Source organism: Tiliqua scincoides, chromosome 2 (assembly GCF_035046505.1).
Source record: "Tiliqua scincoides isolate rTilSci1 chromosome 2, rTilSci1.hap2, whole genome shotgun sequence".
NCBI lineage: Eukaryota > Metazoa > Chordata > Lepidosauria > Squamata > Scincidae > Tiliqua > Tiliqua scincoides.
In genome coordinates this window covers 185,517,141-185,542,597 of record NC_089822.1, presented here as the reverse complement: position 1 = coordinate 185,542,597, position 25,457 = coordinate 185,517,141, and positions in this window count along the sequence as shown.

The following is a 25,457-nucleotide window of genomic DNA, read 5'->3' as shown; positions in this document are numbered from 1 at the left end:
ACGTAGTTGGCTGTGAAAGCCCCACCAATAGCTAGTTTTTGGTCATCAATTCATGTATGATCCAGTGATTGAAAACCAGCACAGTAAAAAAGCTGAAACATAATATGGAAAGTGATCAATCACCCAGAATTTCTCAGCACACTTCTGGTGCAAAAGAGTGCAAAGACAGAGTCTTCTGTTCTTCAAACAGATAAAAAAAGAAAACACTGTGATAAATACATGAAGTCTGGGCTTTCATATAGAGGAGATGAGGGCTTGTATTATTAATTACAAACATTTTGCTAACATGAAGGGTACAATTTATGGAAATGGGCTGCCAAGGGATATGCAAGTGAAAAAGGTTGGGAACCATGAATCAAATCCACCTTTAAGGTGCCTGGTGTGTTAAGCCAGAAGCTCTACGTACAACATACAACCCATAACACATAATTGGGAGTGTGCAATTCAATCCACAGCAGTTGCAACCCTTTTTTCTCAGAAGTGGACCCACTGCTTTCCATGGGTGTTATTCTTAAGTAAGTGTGCATTGATTTGTAGCCTGCTTCAGATGGAAAGGAGGATTCCCTTCCTGGTGTTTCAAAAAACAGACCTGCTTTGCAAGCATTTGCAAAGCAGATCCAGGCTGCAGTAGAAGGAAGGAGAATAAAAGGTTAACAAATTGCTTCTAAGGAGCTATGCCTGCCTGGTTGGCAACCTTCAGTCTCAAAAGACTATGGTATAATCCTACAGCACCTGGTATTTCCATGCGGTCTCCCATCCAAGTACTAACCAAGTCTGACCCTGCTTAGCTTCCAAGATCAGATGAGCTCAAGCACATGCAGGGTAACAGTTGCTATAAGTTGTGCTGCTGCTTGAGAAACTTGGTGCCTGTCTGCCCTTGATAAGGAAACTTTTCAGAGTTGAAAGACTTTGCCCTCTGATTGACCTGGAGATAAGGCGAAGTGAGAATTAGAGCTTGATTACTTGGCAAAAATTTCAAGTGCTATAGGCGAGTATCTATGGTAAATTTGATTTTGTTATGGAGGGGAGCTACAAAATCTTCTTTGATCCCAGGTAGCAGCTAGATGCCTTAGTTATACCACTGGCTGGGGGGAGGTGGCAGATCAAATGGGTGATGAACTGCTGGGGGGAAGAGGCAGGTTTTCCCCCAATTCGCAATTTTTAAAAAGCCGAGCTGTGATGTCACTTCCGGTTGTGATATCACTTCCAGGGCATCATTTTGAGCTCCACACTGAGCTACATGTTCATTAGCTACACCACTGGCTTCTTCCGTTCTTGAGAGGGGGGCTTGCACTGGAGAGGCTTTCCAGTGAATTGTGTTGTAAATACCCCCCCCCCCCACACACACACACTTGTCATGATTCACTTTGACTGGAGGGCAGGTACTTCCTTAGCCACTCACTGGAGAATAAAAAAAGACAGTCACACGTGCTTCACTGGCTTTCAAATACAGAACCAATAGATGGCAGCATTCTCCTACCATACGTACAGGAAAGCGCACTTGATACACATCTCAGGGGCTTGGCATTTCACAAAAAAAAAAAAAAGAGTTTTATGCTGCTTTGCATGTAAACTTTTAGCTGTAAACTTTTATGCTGCTTTGCATGTAAACTTTCATGAACATCCAGTTCCTCCAAAGTTCAAAGTGTTTTGCTAGCATAAGATATTTTTATTGACACCTAGATCATTTGTTACCTTATTCTCTTTGTAAAAACATTCACATTAGCCAACCAGAGTATTCTCAAAAACACCTATAAACAAAACAAAATCCTTATATAAAACTCCAAATTAATAAATGATTCTTCAAATTACTGCAGAAGTGTCCTTGGTTTTGCTGAAATTTTGCAGTTTCCATAAGGACATAAAATGACATTCCTCAACTGAGAGCTGCAATGGCGATAGAGAAAACAATTAAGCAAAGTCTAACAAAAGGCTTGTTAGATTTTCTACCACACCCTCTGCGGCCACCACCAGTGAGCCAAACAACGTGGCTGCCGCTGCTTCTAACCCGTCATAGCTGTCACTGCTTCGCGCCCCCTTGTAGATGGGCTGAGTAGGAGCACAAGAGCAGCGGGAGAGAGCCATCTGTTGGTTTGTCTTGGTTTGTCTTCAGAGCAAAGCAGAGTTTGTCAACCTGAGGCTTATACAGATCCTCAGGTTCCAAGACCTGCCATCCATAGTGGGTTCTGAGAGGACCATCTACTGATAGAGGCTAGGTATAAGCAAGGGAAATTTGATACATATCTTAAGTAATTGGGAAGCTATTCTGTCTGAGTTAAAGTCTGGTTCTGTTCCTCATATAATAAAGGTGTTGGTAAACTTACCTTAAGTTTCTTGGTTTTTCTTCACTGATCTTGTATAACAGGGAAGAAACCATTTTCAATGCAGAGCTCTTCTGTACGGCTTGGTCACAGCTTCAGTGGTCAGCCCTATGTGAAGGAGAGCCATTAACAGTTGACTCTACCTCTAACTACCATGAGGGACTTCCCAAAATGTTCAGAATGCCTTTCCTTTACCAGGAACAGGAATTCACCTAGTAAGTAAAATTTCCTTTTTTTAATATATCTGAATACACATGAACAGTACAGGTGGGACCTCAGTATCCACTGACTTGACTCACCACTGATACCAAGGCTCACCTTTAAATGCCTTGTAACAAAGGAAAAAAGCACCAAAATCCAATTTCCTACCTTCACACTGTTAAATAACACAGGCCAACACATATTTTGCTTCCTCAAATGTTACACCAATTCCTGGGTATATTTGGGGTGCTGATTCCAAAAATGGCATCCGTTTTGCCCTATCATGTCTAGTTTTGGAGATATAGTATAGCCTCTTTAATGAATGGTTCAAGCCTACACCATGGTTTCCTCATGAGGAAGCTGCTTGAACCATTCACTAATGAGGCTATACTATAGCTCCAAAACTAGACGTGATAGGGCAAAACGGATGCCATTTTTGGAATCAGCACCCCAAATTCATATCAAACCACCACAAAGTTTGGGAAAAACTTTTCTGACCCTCAGTTTTGTAGGCCTGTGTAATTATAATCCATCAGATTCAATTCACCACCATAAAGTTTGGGAAAAACTTTTCTGACCCTCAGTTTTGTAGGCCTGTATAATTATAATCTCATTCCATTAGATTCAATTCACCCCATCTAGTGACAGAGTGTGGTATAATGGGGTGACAATAGAGAAGCAATAAACATGAAAGTGGGTCTTTAAAGCCATTTTTCCACTGTTTTTTTTAATCCACTGGGAGTTCCAGAACGGAACCCCTGTGGATAATGAGGCACAACCTTTATAACTGTGTCTGACACCAGCACGTCATACAGTCTTTCTTCTTTTTGCCTCAACTGTGGATACAACCAGATTCGAGAGCTTATGTTTCCATGGTTACTGGCTGTAGACAACACATCTATGACCTTTTGTTTTTCACATCTGTCCCTCTCTGGCATGCATTCTGCCTCCATGACAGTCATGAGAGCCAGTCTTTCCCTGGAGAAACCCCTGTCCCTAGAGTTGGGAACCAAGAAGTTATTGGAGCTGCTAGGCCTTGGTAGGCTGCAATAGAGGGAATAAAATGACATTCCTCTTGCGGGGAAGCGACTCAAGGTCCACATGGCTGAGAAAGTGAGATAAAGAGTGAAACAACAGGGTACATCTTGCAATCTGTGCACATACCATGCAATGTTACAATGCTGCTTGGCCAGTAAGATGGCTGGGAGGAAGGTTCATGAGCATCCTGCATGACCAGCTCATGCAATGTGCATGATAGAAAAGTACTGAGTGAAGAGTGCCTCTTAAGTAAAGGGGCTGTACTTTGTGATTTTGAGTATTACAGAGTGCTGCTTTGTGCAAATAGTATAAAATGTCTGCTGTCCCAGATGTCGGGGCTCCTGTTCGATCTGAGGCTTTGTCTCCGAGGAGCCATTTGAGACCTCAAATAAAACTTGTGCTTTGGTTTCCACCTTGGCGTTGTCAATTGGCTCCATATCATACTGGGCAATTGAACAACTATCTGGCTAGGCTAGGTCTACCCTTATGGCGACACTAGAGAAACTCCTCTCCCTGAATCCATTTTCTGAGCTGATACAAAGTCTCTGCCTTGTCTCTGGCATCCTCACTGACTGATCTTTCTGCTCTCCTGCTAGTCATCTGCTGGATTTTCTTTTGCAAATAAGCCCCACCTATTCTATAACTGCGTTGTCCACTGTTCTTGTTGCTGGTTTCACTAGCAAGTGATGAGGAAGAGCCAGACAGATTAATCTGATTGCAGTTATCAGAACTCTGTGGGTTACTACAAAAAAAGAAACCCACAGGCAAACAAGACAGTGACAGTAAAAGGAGTCCTCTTCTTTTTAATCAACATAATGCTGCATTTGAATGCAGTACAAAAGGAAATATAACTTTCAGTTTGACAAATAGTGACAGAGATGTAGATGTTTAATTAGGTGGGGCACAGATCCAAAAGATACTGGAAGTAGGGTCTGGAATAACCCTCCTCTTGTTCATATGGATTCAACAGAACTTGCAAGTTATGTAACAGAAACAAATAAGGGTCTCTGCTGAAAATGAGAAGCTAGGTAGTAGTGTACTGATAAAAGATTTCTATCCGTTGCAGTATTTTTACATCTACAAAAATGCAGATTTCAGAACTGATGAGCTAACATAATCCTGAGCCGTATTGCTCATAATAAAGCATTCATGTCTTTTGTCGGTTTGAAAGCACGGCAATATTGTTATTTATTATTTATAGAATTTATATCCCGCCTTTCTATCCCAATGAAGGGCACTCAAGGCAGGTCACAGATAAAACCATACTAAAAACAAAAATATACATATATGTATCAAAATAAGACATTTTAAAACAATAAAACACAATAGAACTTGGATCCCGAATTAAAATACGTTCAAAAAGTGCCATGCCCCATGGTGTCAGCATAAAAAAGCTTTCCTGGATAAAAAGGTCTTAAGCCTCCAGCAAAAGGACTCTAAGGAGGGAGCAGTTGTCAATTCCAGGGGGAGGGAGTTCCACAGGCAGGGAGCCACCATCTTTTTTGCCGCCATCCCCCTCATCTCCACTGGTGGCAGCACAGTTAGAAGGGCCCCCTCTGATGACCTGAGAGGACTGTTTGAATTGTATGGAAGGAGGCGGTCCCTCAAATACCTTGGACCTGAACCATATAGGGCTTTAAAATTCAAAACTAGCACTTTGAATTCAGCCTGGACATGAACTGGCAGCTAGTGTAACTGCCGAAGCAGCGGCCTGACTGAATCGAACTGATGAGCCCCAGCAACCACACAGGCAGCCGCGTTCTGCACTAATTGCAGTTTCCGGACCGTCTTCAGAGGCAGCCCCATATAGAGCGCACTGCAGTAATCTAATCTGGATGTCACTAGGGCATGGGTCACCGTGGCCAGGTCTGAATGAACCAGGTATGGTCGCAGCTGGTGAATCAGCTGAAGCTGACAAAAGCTCCCCTGGCCATAGCCACCACCTGGGAATCCAGGAGCAGCTGCGGTTTCAAGATCACCCCCAAGCTGCAAACCTGCTCCTTCAGAGGAAGTGCAACCCCGTTCAGAGCAGGATGATAGTCCAATACTGAGTCTTGGACTTCTGGACCAGGAGAACATCAGGATTTAATTTCAGCTTGTTCGCCCACATTCAGCTCCCAACAGCCTCCAGACAGCAATTCAGAGCTCTGACTGCCTTCTCAGTATGCTATGTCATATGCTATGATGCTATGCTATGCTATGCTATGCTGCTATGTCAGAATGCCAGATGCAAGGGAGGGCACCAGGATGAGGTCTCTTGTTATCTGGTGTGCTCCCTGGGGCATTTGGTGGGCCGCTGTGAGATACCGGAAGCTGGACTAGATGGGCCTATGGCCTGATCCAGTGGGGCTGTTCTTATGTTCTTATGTTCTCAGACTCAGGAAGAAGTGAGAGAAAGAACTGGGTGTCATCAGCATATTGATGGCACTCTACCCCAAACCTCCAGATGACCTCTCCCAATGGCTTCATGTAGATGTTGAACAGCATGGGGGAAAGCATCCATAAGAGGCCAGGATGCTGAACCAGCCTCCCCCAGCACCACCTTCTGGGATCTGTCAGCCAGGAAGGAGTGGAACCACTGCAGAACAGTGCCTCCAAGCTCCAATTCAGCCAACCGATCCAGAAGGACACCATGATCAATGGTATCAAAGGCTGCTGAGAGGTCCAGCAGGACTAACAGGGATGCACTCCCCCTGTCCATTCCTCAGCACAGGTCATCCATCAAGGCGACAGAGGCAGCCTCCATCCCGAACCTTGGTCTGAAGGCAGACTGGAATGGATCCAGATAATCAGCCTCCTCCAGGACCCTCTGGAGCTGGGACGCCACCACCTGTTTGACCACCTTGCCCAGGAATGGAATATTTGAGACTGGCCGAAAGTTGAAAAACAAACACGCTCTGCTCGCTTTGGTTAAGTTGTTTAATTATTTCAATAGAAGGAAATTGTATTAACTCTGAACTTGCTTTTATCTTAATGTTTTTCATATTGTTTTGTTTACAAAAATCTTGATGCTTTTATTTTGTAAACTGCCTTGAGTGCAGTAGAAAGGCAGGGTATAAATTATTTAAACAAACAAATTTCCAAATGCCAGATTTCCCTCCTTTTTTATTGAATGGCCAAAGACAGAGTTAATCTTGGTCAATGCAAACTGTATGGCCCCAATTCTATGAGCTCTGTGTTAAGCTCTGAGCGACGGGTCTTCTGATCCTCATTACATGGGCATGACCCAAATGAGCATGAAGGACAAAGGCTTGGGATTAAAGAAAAATAAACTTTATTAACTTTAAATACAAAACCTGCAGCAGGAAAAATTTACTAAGTACCCTAACATGATGATGAGACCCTTACTGGCATAAAGTAATCCAATGTGCTGGCACTAGGTTTTGGGGGAAGTGGCACTAGCCATCTGCTTCTCCCATGCTCCCAAGCAAATGTCACATCCTGGCTCCAAGCCTCATCTAGTCAGAGTTTGAGGTAGCCTATCACAGCCAACCCCAAAGGGTCGAAGCAGCTGATCAGCACTAACCCGCACAGGCCAAGCCTTGTGTTGGCCTTTGCCCACACCAGTCAAGGGGTTTATCAGGCAGCCTCCCAAACTGAACAAGTATTGTCAGAGCAGTCCTGGCTCACTCCTTAAACTTGTGTACCACCCTTGTGTACCTTGCGTACCTTGCTTATGTAAGCACACACCTGCCTACCCAACCAGCATGTGACCTGCCTACATTCACCACCAATTAATAAATTGGTCTTGGTTGGCAGTTTTTTTGCCTACCCCAAACTGGCAGCCATAGATGCCAGTCTGCGGTAGGCAGAAAAACTGCCAGCCAAGGCCAATTAATCAGGTTGGCATCAAAAATTCCTACCCAGTCCCCAGAAGGGCAACCAGCTATACTAGAACTCTACAGAGGGTGGGACGGGCTCAAAATCCTGCTCCAAGCTGAGGCAGGGGAGTGCCTTGCCTCAGACCTCAGGCCAAGCCACGCCTGCCAAGAACAGGGCCTGCCAAAGGGTGGCCTGCATTCTCCTGCCCTTGCCCTGTGAGTGAGGGAAGAGGGCTGTGCAAAGGGCAGGAATTATTGAGCTTAGTTTCCAGAAATTTCTGTACAGAAGAATGAGAGAGGAGAGGGTTTAATGTGCCTGTCCCTCAATGCAGTAGGGCAGGAAGGGAACAGAAAAAAATGTAGGATTTGTAGGTTTGATCCACTGAAACACAGAGAAGATGAAAAGGAAATGAGGAAAAAAAGAAGGAAATACTGGGATATAGAGGAATGGAAATAGTGAAATGCCAGGTTCTATCCTAGACATGGAAAAGTCCCTAACAAGACTATAGTTATTAGACCAGAATGGAAAAGGTTTGCCGCTGCTGGCTACATTTCTGAGGAGAGAAGCTAAAATTCCACATAAACTTATAGGCACTTGCCTACACTTTTGTTGTTAACTATGATGAACCTTTCATTCTACCATAACTCTCAATGAGTCCTAAGCTAAGACTTCAGGTACAGAAATGCAGTGTGTTTTGGGGGGGGAGGGGCGACAACTCATAAATAGCATTAGCCGAATAAGCTTGTGGATCTTCATTTAAGTATTGGCATCAATAAGACCTCTACCTTGATTTCACCTTCACTTTCCTATGACAAAATGTTAACTAACAATGAAATAAAGATGAAAAATATACATGTAGATGAACATATATTATTGATCTCTCTTTTAAAAAACCCAACCCCATTTTCATTTTAAAATACCATACCTCTGAGCATTATAGCAGGATTCATATTAGCAGAGGTCATTCTGATGATCTGATGAATCTCCTTGGCAATCATTCTGAGAGCGCAATGCTATGCATGTCTGCTTAGAAGTATGTCCCATTATAGTCCTTACTCTCAGTTAAGTGTGGTTGGGATTGCAACCTGAGTTTCTCAAAATTTACTAAGTCATTTCCTGTATAATTAAAGTAGGTGCAGAAGAATACAACTCTTAAGCAGTGGTTCAGTAATTTTCAAGGCTGACAGGCTATTTCTCTGACATATTGCAACACGTCATCAGATGGTCAAAGGTCTCAAATTCAAGCTTCCGTCAAAACCACCATAAGACATAAGGCAGAGTACAAATGCCAGTCAATGCACAGTAGAAATGCTAACTTTACTTAAGTCAATTGTTTTACAATGACAGCTGTCAACTGGAAGGAAATACAACAATTGGACTGTGCTCACTTTGATTTTCCACAACAAAAAAGGTCATGAAACAACTTCCATGACAGAAATAAGGTTTATTACCTTTTAAAAATTGGTTCTCCCCGGAAATCAGGGAGCAAATACTTTATCCTCACCACTGTTTCTAACTCTTTTGAACAGTTTTCACCTTTAATCCAGTTGTAACCACATTTAACATTTATGCAGTATCAATTAATAAGCCTAAAATGATTTAGTACATTTAAATTCAGAAGACAGTTTAATCTTTTAAAGACTCTTCTAGATTAAAAAAATTTGAATCTCTTTTCTAAAGCTTAAGCCTCTCTTTCAAAGGTTATGATATGCATAACACTGTATTTAGTCTTAAACATAGGAAACCCACTCTCTAGAAGTCCCATCTGGGGAGCCAAATTGTTAAAAGCAGCGCTTGGACAAGGCGTTAAAAAGAAATTTAGGAGGCAGTCAGGTGGTACAAACAATTTTATTCAAGTAGAATAAACAAGATGACTAGGATCTGAAGGTAAAAACAACTCTGTTTTCTTCGAAAACTGGAAGTAGCGTTAAACTGGAGATAAGGGCATTTTAAAGCAGTTGCAGTGGAAATCAGAGGGAAATCAGAAGCCTCCAGGACCCTGCAGGAGACCTGCTCTGCTTCCCAGGTTAGTAAAAATGCCCCTTGGCAGCAACAGCACCATAATCACTGTGGTACCATTGCTGCCATTGGAGCAGGGCCACTCCCGTTAATGCCCTGGGCAGGAAATGCCCTGCTCCCAGTTCCCCTGGAGGCTCGCAATCCACCAGTCTGGGAACCACTGTGTTGTATTATTTTGTTGGCATCCTTCAGTCTTGGAAGACCATGGTATTGCGCTCTGAATGGTAGTTCTGGAACAGAGTGCCCTCTCCAGTGTGCAAGGCCTGGGTAAAGTAGATATTGAGGATAGACTGTTACCCATGCAGCAAATCCCCCCTCTCCACGTCGCTGAAATGGTCCAATGGAAAGGCAGAAGCCAATTCGGTTGGTTCCAGCAGCATCGCAGGAGTTGCCAGATCGTGACTGTGTTCAGCCATGAACTGCCTCAGGGACTCCGGCTCCGGATTTTGCCTCGAGGTTGACTCCTGAAGCCTTTTCCATAACTGGATGTAGCCACAAGGCAGTGGAGGTTTGGGATCAGAGTTTTCCTTCTCTCAGATGAGCTGCCTTCCCAGGTTAACGAGTCCCACCTACCCAGTGGCTGTTTAGTCGCCTCTTACAAGTACAGCCAAACTGAGGGCCTATTCTTATCCCCAGCCCCCAGGGGAATTGTATTATTAACCTGCCAATAAAAAAGGCAGGTTAGAATCAGACACCACACAACAGTAAGATGAAGAAGATCACATTCTTTCATTTCTAAACCTCTTATCATCACAACTGACCTTCTTAACAAGAGGAAATTAAAATGCAAAAGGCATTGAAACTGTGCTGATGTGTTGACTGCCCACCTAAAAAGTCAAGAAATTTGATGTTATTGATCCTGCAGCCACCTAATGATATCCTCTTGCCTAGTTAGGAAAGCCATCACACTCTGAACTACTGCATTAACTACTGCATGAAGAATGCTAGAATGTAAATTTATGTCTTTCCTTTTATATGCTAGCTAGAAACATCCTTAGTTCTTAGAAATACTTCCCTAATAGCACAGGGCCTCTGAATTGCTACATAAATGCTAAATGAAAGCAGTCTGACAGCTTTGTTTTTCTGGGCATGGCACATAGGGCCCTAAGGAAAGGAAAGCTGTCATCATATCCCATGCTGCAGGTTGACAGGTGGTGGTCATAGTTTGTGTGTGTGTGTGTGTGTGTGTGTGTGTGTGAGAGAGAGAGAGAGAGAGAGAGAGAGAGAGAGAGAGAGAGAGAGCATCTCCTTATCTCCTTTTTGAACTGTTTTGTTGGAGAATCAGGATCAACCTTGAGCTTCTTTCCCAAACAAATCCCAATAACTGAACCACCAGGGATTCCTAACAGTGATGGACAGGCAGCCCAGAGACTTTACATAATATTCTAGCACACTTTTCAACTGTTACAATCAGTAGTTCCCAAACTTTTTAACACCAGGACCCACTTTTTAAAATGACACTTTATTGGGACTCACCTAGGTTTACCAGACTTTAAAAAAAGGCAATCAAGAAAAAAATGATATTTCCATTCATTCATTCATAAGTAATAACCAGAAAAAAGACCCTCAAACTTTATCTCTCTATATTTACACATGCCTACAAACTGCAGCAGCTCAGTTCCTTGCAGGGTAATTAGCAGCTACACTATCTGATTTTTTTCAATAGGGCTTGAAACTGTTATCTGATCTTTCCATTACCCTTTGGCTACCCACCAAAAACAAGGTCGCAACCCACTAGTGCAGGGGTGCTCAATAGGTCGATCGTGATCGACAGGTCGATTGCGAGGGCAAAATGAGTCTATCGCGGAGCTGCTCCAGCTGTTCCTGCAGTTCTGCGGCTTGGCCAGCAGGTGGCGCCGAAGAGCCGCCTTCTGGGTTCTGAGAGCCTGCGCAGGGGCAGCCTAGAGTGCGACGAGGGTGTGCGCGCGCTCTGTGACTCTCACTGGGCGTGGGGGCGGGCGGAAAAACGAAGTGAGAGCAAGCGCAGTCGCCATTTGTCGCTCCGCTTGCACTCCCTCCCCCTCAGCGCCCGGGCTGGACAGGAGAGGCTGGAGCTGCGGCAGCACAGGCCGCTGGACAAGGGTGGGTGGGGGGAGGGAGAAGAGAGCCTCGCGTCACCTCGCCTCCCTGCTGTGCAGCTTTTGTGAGAGAAAGCGCCCCTCTCTCCAGCCCACCCCTAGGGTAGAGGGTGGCCTGGGCGCAGCCCTGGGCTGGAAGGTGAGCGGGCGGCAGGGTCCCTGCAGGCAGAGCGTGGGGGGCTGCGGGAGGGCAGCAGGTGGTCCAGGCTGCTGGCCTGCCTGCCCGCTCTGGGAGGCGTGACTGCTGCTGCTGCACCTGCACCTGCTGCTGGACCAGGCGGTCCCTCCCCCCTCCCTCCGCAGCCTGTGGGGAGGGGGCTGCCAGGGCAAGCCCGGCCAACTGCTCCTCTGCCGGTCCTCCTGCAGGCGGGGGGCTCCCGGCACAGGCCAGGCAGGGCATCCCTGCGGAGGGGGCGAGCCTGTGCAGGGAAGGCGCTCTGCACGTGCTCAGAGCACCTCCAGCTGGTGGCTTCTCTCCAGCCCACCCCAGGATAGAGGGTGGCCTGGGCGCAGCCCTGGGCTGGAAGGTGAGCGGGCGGCAGGGTCCCTGCAGGCAGAGCGCGGGGGGCTGCGGGAGGGCAGCAGGTGGTCCAGGCTGCTGGCCCGCCTGCTCTGGGAGGTGTTACTGCTGCTGCTGCACCTGCACCTGCTGCTGGACCAGGCGGTTCCTCCCCCCTCCCTCCGCAGCCTGTGGGGAGGGGGCTGCCAGGGCAAGCCCGGCCACCTGCTCCTCTGCCGGTCCTCCTGCAGGCAGGGGGCTCCCGGCACGGGCCAGGCAGGGCGTCCCTGCGGAGGGGGCGAGCCTGTGCAGGGAAGGCGCTCTGCACGTGCTCAGGAGCACCTCCAGCCGGTGGTGTAGCTGGAGGGGGCGGGGCACCCAGTCTGGCGAGGGGAAAAACACTTTGCACATGCTCAGAGGTGGTGGCACAGCTGGAGGGGGGCGGTAGATCTCCAGGCCTTGCTGGGTTTCAAAGTAGCTCTCGAGCCAAAAAAGTGTGAGCACCCCTGCACTAGTGGGTCCCAACCCACAGTTTGGGAACCACTAGTTTAGATCAAACAATGACATCTGGCAGGTTAAGTTTTATACTGCACTGTTGTCTTGTTGATTGACTGTGTATCACATTTGCCCGAGCAAAGGAAATGAAATACCAGAGCTTAATTTAATTTGTCACTTCCAATGTAAATAAAGCTATGTCATGGAATAGAATGCATTTGAAAGTGCTCTAGAAATAAATGTGCAAATTAATAGATTAATATGACAAGCACTATTAATTTAAGCTTGTTGCCTTCCATGCACATGAATGAAGTGCCAACTAAGCCCATGTTCTTGTGCTTTCCATGATCAGACCAAGGTTCTCAGTACTCTACCAATCAATCAGGCAGCCCAAACCTAACTAAATACCTGTGCAGTGAAGCAGGGGGAGGTGATCTGGAGTCCACCCACCTCCTCCCCCCTTTCCCAGAATGCTCTTCTTCTCTTGTTCATTTGAAACAGCAGCAACATGGAGCATGGATGCTGTGTGCTGGATGCAAGGTAAGGTGAGGAAATGAAAGTGAAGAGAGGGGCTGTTGCCTCCTAAAATCCTCTATACCCTGGTGCCTGTTTCAAAGGTCCCACTAATTCACTTCTTCTCTCCCATTGGGTCATCTCTGGTAGAGAAAATTCAACCCAGTTGGCAGCCTGACACACACACTCTCTCTTCCCGCCTTCACTTAACCCATGCCTGTCCAAACAGAGCTCTTTACAAATGGTCTTTCATCCCCAACTACTCAAACCTACTCTGTGCAACTGGTCAAACATGCAAACCACACCCGTTTTCTGCTATCTCTTAATAAAGTATACAGGTGCAACCTATTTCTCCATGGATTTTTTTTATTTTTGGATTTGTCTCAAAGCAAATGGGGTGGGGGAACACACCTTTGCCTCCTTTGCCCTGTACTGGTGTTTCCAGGCAGCCCAAAACACTGCAAAAAGGCTCCGCCCTCACACAGAGAGGGAAGTAGCCCTGGAGCCATGGAAAAGGTTCCCCTTATGAAGGAACAGTAAGACTCCTGGAGCACCTGAGCCAGCCAAGGCGGGGGGGGGGGGGGCAGAAAACCTCTGTAGCCAGAGCACATGCAGCAAGGTGGAGCACGGGTGCACGTGCTCTTGCTCTCTCTCTCTCACTCACACACACACAGGGGCAGGTTCGGAGGCAACAGAGGGGATTGCTTTAAAAAACCCAGGGAGTGTTTCCCAATTCCCCCCCCCCCACCTTCAGACTGAGATGGTGCAGGCTCCAGTCTAAGGAAACAAAACAGCCCAGCAAGCAAATCTTCCCAGCAAGCCAAAGTATGGGATTTAGGCTACAATCCAATCCACACTTTCCTGGGAGTAAGCCCCATTGACTAGAATGGGACTTACTTCTGAGTAGGCAAGCATAGCACTGGGCTCTCAGGCTACAATCCAATCCACACTTTCCTGGGAGTCCTACTCACCTTATGTCTGAGTAGAAGCGCATAGGACTGGACTCTTAAAGCTCAGCATCCCACCTGTGAAAGAAGCAGGGACAGCTAGCAAAGGGGAGGGCTGAGTACAGAGTGGAGGAGGGGGAGGCGAAGGAGTGGAGGGGAGGGGACTGATAACAGCTGCCTTCCAGCCCCAAGTGTCAGGCTGCAGTGTATTTGCGTAACTCTATGGAATTTAGCACAACACGTTTTTTCTTAATCACGCCGGGTCACGGAACAGAACTCACACGCATAAATAGGCTCCACCTGTATATTCTTTGGAAAATTCTGCTTCATGGTTACTGTTAATTAGAGGCACTTAGGGATTGTTTATTCCACTATCCAGTCAACTGCCCCCAAACAGCCATATACTACATTTTGGCCTCTCTAGTTGTAAATTCCACAACTGGGCAGATCCAGGACCTATGTGTAAATGTGTAGTGGTAGGTGTGAGTGAGTGATAAACCATATATGTCTTTCTTGGCAAGGAAACAAAAGTGAGGATCCTGTCCTTTCCCTCTCATGTAATTTACTATATAGAGTAGCAAGCTATGCGAGTGCCATTGACAACCAATACAATGTGTGTGTGTGTTTTGTGCTCATCTGTATGTACCAAGTACCAAAGCTATGAACACATTTTTTGCTGTCATAAGCTGCCACTCAATTTGAAGGCCTTTGCACAGGAGAACTTTCCTGTAGATTGGGCCCTCAATGGCCAGGGAGAAGCCAGACATTCTTTCAACCTCATATTTTGAAAATATACTTCTTAACCAGTTTTTGTAAGCATTGTTCTGATGGCACAATGTAAAGATGAAAAGAAGGCAAACACACAACTTTCGCTGATCAGCCTTTCTAGATCACAAGAAATTTGGTGAATTAGTTCACCATTAGCTAAAATCAGGACATGAAAGATGCAGCCTAAGCCATTACTTGACAAAGAAATCCCAATGAGCCATTAAATTGCTCCTTTCCAATATACTGCAGAGGAAAAAAAAATTACTATTCAACACTCAAAGTTATTGACTGAATGACAGCTACTTTAGCAATACTCCCTCTCCAAATTATGGAATCGGATGGAAAGAGCATGCAGAAAGACTTGAACAGTTGCTAAATACAAAAACAACTTCATTCCCCTTTCCCTAAACAACTGGAAATAGAAATCCTTCCCCTTCATGAATCGTGGAAGGTTAGCACGTTGCTAGATCTATCTATAATTATTACATAAGGCTCACTGCATAGGTGAGTTCTGGATTGGAAAGGGTGCTGAATTATGAAACCCTGAATTATGTGAATGCTCATCCTTTGCTTTCACTGCCAGTGCTTTCCCTGTCTGCTGCATCTTTGGTGGTACTGTTATCCTGGGTTTTCTTACTAGATGGGATAGTTACACAGGCATTTATGTGACAACATTAATGGGGACAAATAAAGTGAATTAAGAGTGATGATGCTTCCAGGATAAGGTTTGCCCTAAATCTGAATGAATGAACAGCTACTTTAATCCCCTGTTGGAGCAACCTACAAAATAATCCCCCAAAAGGGACAGATGCTTTTTGTAGCTGTTGAAAGTTTTTGGGAAAAGTGTTATATAGTTGATGCCTCACTTTGCATGCTTAATGAATGATTTGTGCTGCTTTTAAAAAGGCTCTTATAATTGCTTCTATGTGGAACTGATACAGTCAAATTAAATCTTACTGGGTGTGGTAAGATTTGTACCAACAAATGACAGTGAGCAGTCCTGACTGCAACAGAAGATTGCATTGCATTTTTGAAGCCTGTCCGGGGGGGGGGGGGAATTTATATATTCTCCTAACTCCTGCTTGAGTCCCTCAGTAAAGTGATTACTATGAGTGCACAAAAAACTGTAATTTCAAGTAAAGTGATTTTAATTTTAATTTTGAGATTTGCATTGCTCTTTACCTTATAATAGAAACATATTGATCCAAAGACTGCCACTGATCTAAGTTTAAACAATAAATGGAAACTATGTGCACAACTGCTCTCTGGTGGCAGGTTTTTAAGTTGCACGGCTGCTATGTTTATTCTGCTTCTAACCGTCATAATCTATGTATACATGTTTAGATTGTTCTATAGGTTCCCAGCAGTAGTTCCCAGTCAGCATCATGAGGAGGCAGCCCACACACAGACTTGTGTTCTGGACCAGTGGATGTGAGCATAAGTGGGTGTGCTGTCTTCTAGCCCCCCAAAGACATATACAGGGACAGTTGTGAAAAGAGTTCATGTAAGTGTTTGATGGACACTTTGAGCATCTAACTTCAGTTACGAAAAGAGAGAATCTTGACATATGTAGAGAGCACAAAGGTTGTTCAATAGATATTAAAACCAGGAGAGCTGTGGTGAAGGTTGGGAAGGGTTATACATGTGCGCTAAACACACAGCAGCAGTTTTGCCAAGAATATTAACATCTTCTGAAATGGAATGTGTGTTGTATATACAGTGGTTCTAGTAACAATTCAAAATGTCCTGTTTGGTCATACAGCAAGACATGTCTGTGGATAAAGGACTTTTTGACAAATAGGCCACAGTCAGTTAGGATGGGCTCTTATCATTCTTCTGCTCTGATATTGAATATAGGAGCTCCCCAAGGCTGTGTGCTGAGCCCCTTCCCTGTATACATAATGACTGTACCCCATCACATAACACCAATGCAATCATAAATTTTGCAGATGATACTACAGTGGTGGGGTTCATTAGTGGGAATAATTTGTCTGTTTATAGGAAGGAGGTACAAGGGTTGTTATTGTGGTGCAAGGAAAATAATCTCACACAACATCAAAAAAACTAAAGAACTTATAATTGACTTCCAGAAAAAGAAGGATGTATACGCACCATTATATATAAATAGTGAGGAGGGTGGAGAGGGTGGCAAGTTTTAAATTCCATGTACTTACATCACAGAGGACCTCTCATGGACTATTAACACCAGTATGTTGGTAAAAAAGGCACAAAAGCGGCTATATTTTCTGAGAAGACTCAGGTAGATAAACTTGTCACAGCAGCTGCTTGTGTCCTATTATCATTGCACCATTGAGAATGTCCTGACTTACGGTATTTTGGTGTGGTATGGAAACTGCTCTGCATTGGATAAGAAAGCTTTGCAGAGAATTATTAACACTGCGCAGAACATCATCAACCTCCATCTTCCAGCTTTGGAGGTCATCTTTACATCTCTTTGTCTGCAGAACTCATGCAGTATTCTTAGAGATTCCTTTCATCCAGCTCATAATTTTATTGAATTGTTGCCTTTGGGTAGACGATACAGAACTATTAGAGCATGCACCACACAATTCTTGAACAGTTTTTATCCTACAGGTATAATTACATTGAATACATGTTGGCAAACTTCAGTCTCAGAAGACTATGGTATCGCGCTCTGAATGGTGGTTCTGAAACAGCATCTAGTGTAGTTGAAGAGGCCGATTTGGGAGTGACAATCCCTTCCACACCGGGAGCAAATGTAGTCTGTCCCTGGTCTGTCTCCCTGGCTGTGGGCCTTCCTTCTTTGCCTCTTTGCTTCAGTCTGTTGGCCAAGTGTCTCTTCAAACTGGGAAAGGCCATGCTGCACAGCCTGCCTCCAAGCAGGCTGCTCAGAGGCCAGGGTTTCCCACCTGTTGAGGTCCATTCCTAAGGCCTTCAGACCTCTCTTGCAGATGTCCTTGTATCGCAGCTGTGGTCTACCTGTAGGGCGCTTTCCCTGCACGAGGGAAATGGGGCTACTCACTTTACCGCTGACCAAAAGGTAGGTGGTAGAGTAAAGGCACTTGTGTAGGGCGCTGAGCCCTCCACGAGCACCTTAGATCCTGCTGAGCAGAGCTGCGCGGACCCACCTCCCTCCCTCTCCCCGGCAAGCCTCCAGCCCACCCCCCATGTCACGCCTCTGCGTCATGCCTCCCCTCGCCCTCTCTCCGTCCCCCGTCGGCCTCCGCCCTTCCCAGAATGTCTCCTCCCCGCCCCCTGCTTACCGTGCTGCGGCTCGGTGGTCCATGAGACCGCCAAGCTGCGGAGGCTGGGCAACCGCACCGTGTTAGCCCAGCACTGGCCGGTGCTGGGCTAGCACTGGCGGGAGCTCAGCGGAGAGGCTCACAAACATGCCTTATGGCACGTTTGCGACAGTGCTCGGTGGTACGAAGCCATGCCGCCGAGCACAGGATTGGGCTCAGAGTCTGTTATCATGTTCTTGGGCAATATGGTTTTGTTTAATATTGTTTTTATATTATACGATGCATGTTGTATTAAATGTGTGGGTGAGTGTGTCTGATATGAGTGATTGTTGTACATAGTTTTTATGTTTGTATATTGATGGTGCATCGAATTTCGTTGTGCATTAAGTACAATGACAATAAAAGTAATTTTTAAAAAATTCCTTTACGCAGTGAGGTGCCCTCTCAAAAGCAAGAACCACATTCTTCCCATATATTTCTGGAAGGCAGTAGGAAGGACACATTTTCCTTGGCATGCCTCTGCCCTCCCCACTTCTGCCAGCTGCTCCCTGGCCCTTTGTCCTCTGTAGGTATCCACATCATCAACCTAAAGCCACTGTCCCCATGTCCTGTAGGAAAGTCTGCATCTTGGGAGAACGGTCACTTCAAAAAACCAAAAACCAGATTAATTTAGGAATAAAGCAGCACCAGCTGTATGCAGGCTGAAGTATGACAGGGATGCTGGCGAAAGCAAAAACATTTGACCCACACCTACTTCTGTTGCATCACTGTGCACTTTGCACTGATACAGTCACACTGATATAGTCACACAAGGTAACTGCAAGGGCTTCATAAGAACTTGTGAGGTTCCAACTCCCCATGGCCAAGAACAATTGGCAACTAGTTTGATCTCTTGATCTTGAAAAGAGTAGATCTCTTGTACGCAGCATGTGGCTGTTAAGGTTTTCATCTATCGGTGGGAACCAAAAAGCATCACAGAGTCCAGCAGCACACCCAGGATGATCAAAACACATCAAGATAGCAGGGCGCTGCCCCCTGGGGTGCCTGAGATCAAAACGACATTGCACTGGTAGAGTAGAGGCTCTGAAGTTGAAAATCATAGGAAACTGGGAGAATGGGCACTCTTCTTTAGTCGCAACCTCACTAAAGATTTTTCCTTCATATCCCCATATTCTTTCAAGAAAATTTTGTTCTACATAGATCAGGCAGGCCAGACTTGCTCATCATAAGAGCCATATGTGATAAACTTCAGATGTTTGAGAGACACAGGAGAGATGTTAGAGAATTACAATATTTAAGAAGCATTTAAATTCTTAAATATATGTATTCACCTTGAACTTTAAACTTATGTTTTTATCCAGTGGACTCTTAGTTTACACCCAGTAAAAAATTATAAAGTTTGAACATTTTTTATTTACAGAGGTGTTTTTCCCATGAGTAACTGAAGTTTTATTGAACACAATGGGCTTAGAAATAAAGTAAAATAAATAACACTGTTTTGAAACACTTCTATGTATTTACCTTTTACATTAATTGTGCTACAGAAAGGAACTCAGTCAACATATTTCTGAGAGCTGCACATTATATGTCAAAAAGCTACAAGTTTGGTTTCCACTGACCTAGATGGAGTGGACGCACAAAAGGCATTGCCTCCTTGCGCTTTGAACTCAGCGACCTTAAGGTTACTTAGCTAAGTTTTAAAGCTAAGGTAACTACTTCTCTCTGATATGATAAAGAGTTGATACATGGTCCATTATTTCTGTTTCATTCCAGGCATGCAGGGGACACATATGTAAATACATGTAGTTGATGCAACATGCCTGCCTGGAAAGCAAAGGGCTGGACCAGTAAGGTGTCTATTTACAGAACTGCTGATAAGAGGCTACAGATTCATGGGCCAAGAAGGCCACACTCTTCATGTGAATCATGTAATTATCCACCCCCCATTAACTCATGGAGACTACTGCTCCAAATTTGAAAAGAGACTGTTTACTCTTTAAATCTCCACATGAATAGCGCTTTAACACTTCTAAAATATAGATCAGGGGTGCCCAAACCCCGGCCCTGGGGCCACTTGCGGCCCTCGAGGACTCTTAATGCAGCCCTCAGGGAGCACCCAGTCTCCAATGAGCCTCTGGCCCTCTAGAGACTTGCTGGAGCCCGCACTGGCCCGTCGCAACTGCTCTCAGCATGAGGGCGACTGTTTGACCTCTTGCGTGAGCTGTGGGATGAGGGTTCCCTCCACTGCTTGCTGTTTCACATCTGTGATGCGGTAGCGGCAGCAAAGGCCAGCCTTGCTTTGTGCAAGGCCTTTTATAGGCCTTGAGCTATTTCAAGACCTTCACTCATTCATATAACCTCATCTTTAATATATTCATTTATGTAAACTTATGTAAATTTATTCAAATTTTATATGTAAATTAATTCTTTTCTCCTCCCCCGGCCCCCAAAACAGTGTCAGAGAGATGATGTGGCCCTCCTGCCAAAAACTTTGGACACCCCTGATATAGATGAAGCCTTCCAAATCCTTATCCTGCTGGAACAGCATATTTCATGTCTTATGACCGGAGCAATCTCTCTTATGAGTTTGGGAAAAAGAATTTTTGTTAAACAAATGACTCACATTTCCAATGGTCCTCACCAATAGCATGAATAAGTTCAAGCTAGGAAAAGCCAGTGGACCATCCAACGGTCAGGGATGGACATTTGAGTAATGATGACTTGGGTCATGAAAACACTAGTTTTTCATGGCTTGTGTTAACTTGAACTATGGACATCACTGACTCAGACCCAACTCATGACTTGAGGTCAGTGACTTGAAAATGAGTTATGACTCAAATTGACTCAAGTAACAACTCACTTTTTGTGACTGTGTGTGTATTTGCTCACATATCTGTTATTCAAATGAGTGTAGCAGTGCATAAAAACTATTGTTTTCATACACACTCCAGCAAACCCCCCCCCCCCCCCCGTTCACATCACAAATCCCAATTCTGCTTTGAGAAGTAATGCCAGGCACACCAATTTGTTTTCTGGACCCAATTTAAGGTTTTAGCTTTTAAACACCTATATGGCTTGGGGCTAGAGTATTTTTTTAAAATATTTATTAATGGTAAATAGTGATAATTAAGGGTGAGAGAATTGAGGGAAGAGTATTTAAGGGGCCAGAGTATTTGAGGGAAGGTCTGGTTTCATACAATTTGGCTCATCTCTTCAAGTCACCAGAAAAGACCCTTTTTCAAGCGCCTTTTACAAGACCCTTTATTAGGGAGTTGTGAGGGATGGCGGTAAGAAGCAGGGCCTTCTCAGTAATGGCACCTACTCCATGGAACTTCCTCCCTCTTGAGTTAAAAACTGCTCCCTTCTTGGAGACATTTTTGTTCAGACAAGCCTTCTGAATTCTCAGCCTTTTTAATGACATCTGGCTTTAAGGGCTTGGTCCTTCTATAAAATGGTGGCTACTGCTCTTACATTTTATTATAATACAGGTACAACCTTGTTGTACACGGATTTTTTATACACAGATTTGACTCAACACAAATGGCCACTGCAAATTAGAAGGAATGTGCTGATCCCTAGAGAAGGGGAAAAATGCTTTTCTTACTGTTGTAGAGTGTTTTTTTTATCTCAACATGATGAGAAGGGCCCTTTAAATTAAAGGGAAACAGTCCTTTACAATAGCGAGGGCAGACAGCTGACAATCCATCAATCATTCCCTCTCCAAGTGACCCCCTCCCTTCCCCCTGAACATGGAAAGATAATCCTTTCTAAGCGCCTGGAGAGAGACTGTTGGACTGTAGTCTTAATGACTCTATCTTAACATCACAAACATCAGCAAGACTGTTTTTAAATCATCATAGCAAAGGGACGTTGTTTTCTAAATTGATTTGCTATAGTGCAATTTTTGCCATCCATGTGAGTTCTGGGGAACGGAACTCTCACGAATGAGACTCAACCTGTAGTTTTATTGTTTGTCTTGACTTATGGATTTTAGCTGACTGTGTAATTTGCTTTTTTAATTGTGATTTTATGTTTTCTGCACTTTTGCATGTTTTTTGTCCCTTTAGGGGGAAAGGTGGGATAAAAATACTGGCAATAATAAATACTGTTCATTTTGCTTTTCAGTAGTTTACTATCCTGTTGCTTAGCATTGTTGTGAAACTCACCTGCCACCCACATTGCCTGGTTCTAAAACGTAAAATGACCTTCCTGTTGAGTCACATTGTTTAGACAGGGGACTCAGGCTGAGAAATGGGTCAGATATGAGATACAGGATTCAGACCTGGATGAGGCCTAGATCCTGTCCATGGCTGCTGTGGTGGAGGTATTAGTGTCTGGCTTGAGCTGGAAAACCGTCCTGGAAATTTCTAGTCACGTAACAAGTCCACTACAGAAATAGCAATGTGAAGGAAGATTGCCCAGACAGAAGTCAGGCATACAGGCTTCCACAGCACTGCTTCAGGGTAAAATCTTCAAGGCCTCATCCAGCTCGGAAGCTTTAAATGTTTGTTACACATCCTTAGTAGCACCTTCTTTTGTTGGTTTTGATGTGCTGTCATAAAGAAAGTTTCCCACAACTGAGATCTAATAGCAAGAGCAAAGTGATGGAACCAGTTATACATGGTACTTTAGAGAACTGTTGAAACTTTAGAATGCTAAAGTACTGGCAGTAATAGACTATTGCAGAAGTTATGGACTATATTAGTCTCTAAGGTACTACAAGGTTTTAAAGGTTTCTGTAAACTGTTCAAGTCCTTTTTATAAGCCCAGGAGGATCCCTAACACCTTGTATTCTTCCTTTCCCAAATGCAAGCCTAGAAAACTTTGGTGCTAGTCATTTATCACTGGTACTGCAGTAACAAACAGACAAGCAAAGCAGTACCGACTCATGATGGGTGCTGTGACCCAAAAGGTTACATGGGGGAAAATAACTGGTAAAAAGGCCTCAGTAATTCATGTTAAGTAAGTTGTTTATTGGTTCTGACAACATTAGTAGATTGGATATTAAACAGTACTTTTAAACATTCTCTTAACCAAAAATATAACAAATATTTACAATCACTCAGTAAAAGTACAAAAAAGCATACAGAGGCACTGTCTTTCTAAAAGACATAAGTGTAAGAGGTATCAAAAAATAGAAGACAAACATTGCTCATTACAGAATACTTTACAATCACCAACTTGTGCAGTTACAATTGCTATCGGAATACCATTACAACTGTGCACTTTTTGTCCATATGCTCACATATGCAAAATGTCATTAATACCAAGCTAAACTGCATTCCATGTGTGTACTGTATGTATATATATATATTTTTTTAAAAAAAATTAAAGACAAAACAATGACAAGCACAACAGGGAAAAGGTAGATAGGTGAGCAGGGAGTTGGTCCCCTCCCATATTTGAGCAGTTGGCATTAAAAGCAATACCCAAAGAGAGAGTACCCTTTTCCTTTCCGCTTTGAAGGCATTTGGAAAGTAATTTTCTTTAAAAGCAACATGTAAGGAAATATCATAATGTGCGATAGCTGTGCTGTTGCCTACAAATAAATTATATGAATGAAAAAAGGTTGTATAGACCATATTACTGTTCTCTGTAGAGAAGAATCTGTGAAGAACCTCCACAGATATTTTTACCTTTAGAGACGTCCTTCTACAGATGAATGCTGCCTTTGAGAAGTTCAATTGTTTATTATTATTCAGAATCACCTAACTCCATGGTACAATCGTGTCCAGCAACAGGAGTTAGAAGGCCTACATGAAAACCTTCTGGAATCATTGCCTGTGCAGAAGTGTCCAACTTTAGCACTGAAAGGACACCCATAAATCTGATGTTGCATCCTTCAAATGAGAACATGTTAGTTTTAGACTACAATATGCATCAGGCTAAAAACCTGCATGTGAAAAAATGCACACTTTTAAATTTTTTTTTTAAACATCAGTATGCCGAGTGTAACTTTTTTTCTACTCAAATATTTTGCACATTTTCACAACACAGTTCACTGACACTTTAAGCCTAGCAGCATCAACAAGGGCTCAACAAGAAAGTTTAAATGATGTACAAGTCACAGCTCTAGATTTGAGTATGTTAAGAGAATCTAGCAGTAAGGGACAGATTTTTCTATTTCATACAACTACATGGAGGCATAAACTGACAATAACCCAATGCTTGAGATTTCCAAACATTTCTCTTTTAAGGATATATCTTGTTTGTATCTGAGACATGTCAGATATCTATAGCCTCAAAATATACTGGGAGAAAAGCATACAGGAGAATTGATATGTACAAAGTGGCCATTTCATATACATGATGAAAGTCAAGACTGTGGAAATTATACAATGTGAGCCAAAAGCGCAGAAAAAGCTGGTAACATGATCATTTCTGAATAAAAATCATGTAAACAAAACAGGGTTAAGCAAAGTTTAATATAAACTCTCTCTCTTTTTTATTTTTTAAAAGGAGGGGATTCTGTCTCTTTGTGTCTGCCCAAACCTCATTTCATTTTGGCCAATGAACCTGATCAATGTGATCAGCTGATTGAAGAAAAAACAGGCAAACAAGATCAGGAGCAAGGACAAATTGAGGCAATTCACTGTGCAAATCTGAAGCAGTAAAAAACAAACAAAAAAACGCACTTATCCAGAGCATATTTACACTATATTAGCTCTATATCGGTAAAAGTCTGATTAGTAGGATGCACATGGGCTTGAAAACCAATGTACTTAAAAAACTGAGTATTACTGATGCTATTGATTGGAAACACCAAATTTAAAGGGGGTTATTGATGTCAACTGGCTGGTTCAATGGATGATAGCGTGCTCAGACATGGAGATTTTTGTCAGAGGCACCGATACCAGGAATATCAGGCTGATAAAATGGAAAAAAGGCTACCCACAAGCTAGAAGGTTTGTAACCCTTTATTTTTATTCCTATGAGGTTAAACAAATATTTGAGATTTCTGAGAAGTTGCATTATTGGCCCCAAACACTGTATTTTGTGTTACGTTTGCATTCACATTCAATTTAGCTCCCAGCACGGTGTTTATCAACTGGTGAGCAACTGCTAAGGCTCGAGGTTTACAAGCTGATTTTTGGCAACTAGGTCGCATTCTTGAACAAGCATAGCACATCTAAGGAGGAATGCAAGCACCACCAGAAGTGCTGAACTCCTTCCTTCCTTCCTGCGACCAGTCTGGATGGTTGAAAAGGCAACCCACATTTGTAAGCAGGAAAGCCACTTGTCTATTCTGCTGAGCTGTCAGTTGCAGTACATACTTGAACAACAACTTGGGTTGTGTATTATCTCCTTCCTCTGCCATGGCTACCTAGGATTGCAGGCTACGGCATAATCCACCAGAAATGTATGCTAAACAAGCCCTGCTAAAATGTGTTAGAGCTACACTACTACAGTAGCTTAGCAGGGCTGGTATAGGAATGTTTCACAGAGGATCATACCTGTGTCATCTATGGTTAGATATGCTAAAATCATGGGCACAACTAGAATTGAATATTATTTCATTAAGGCTCATATAA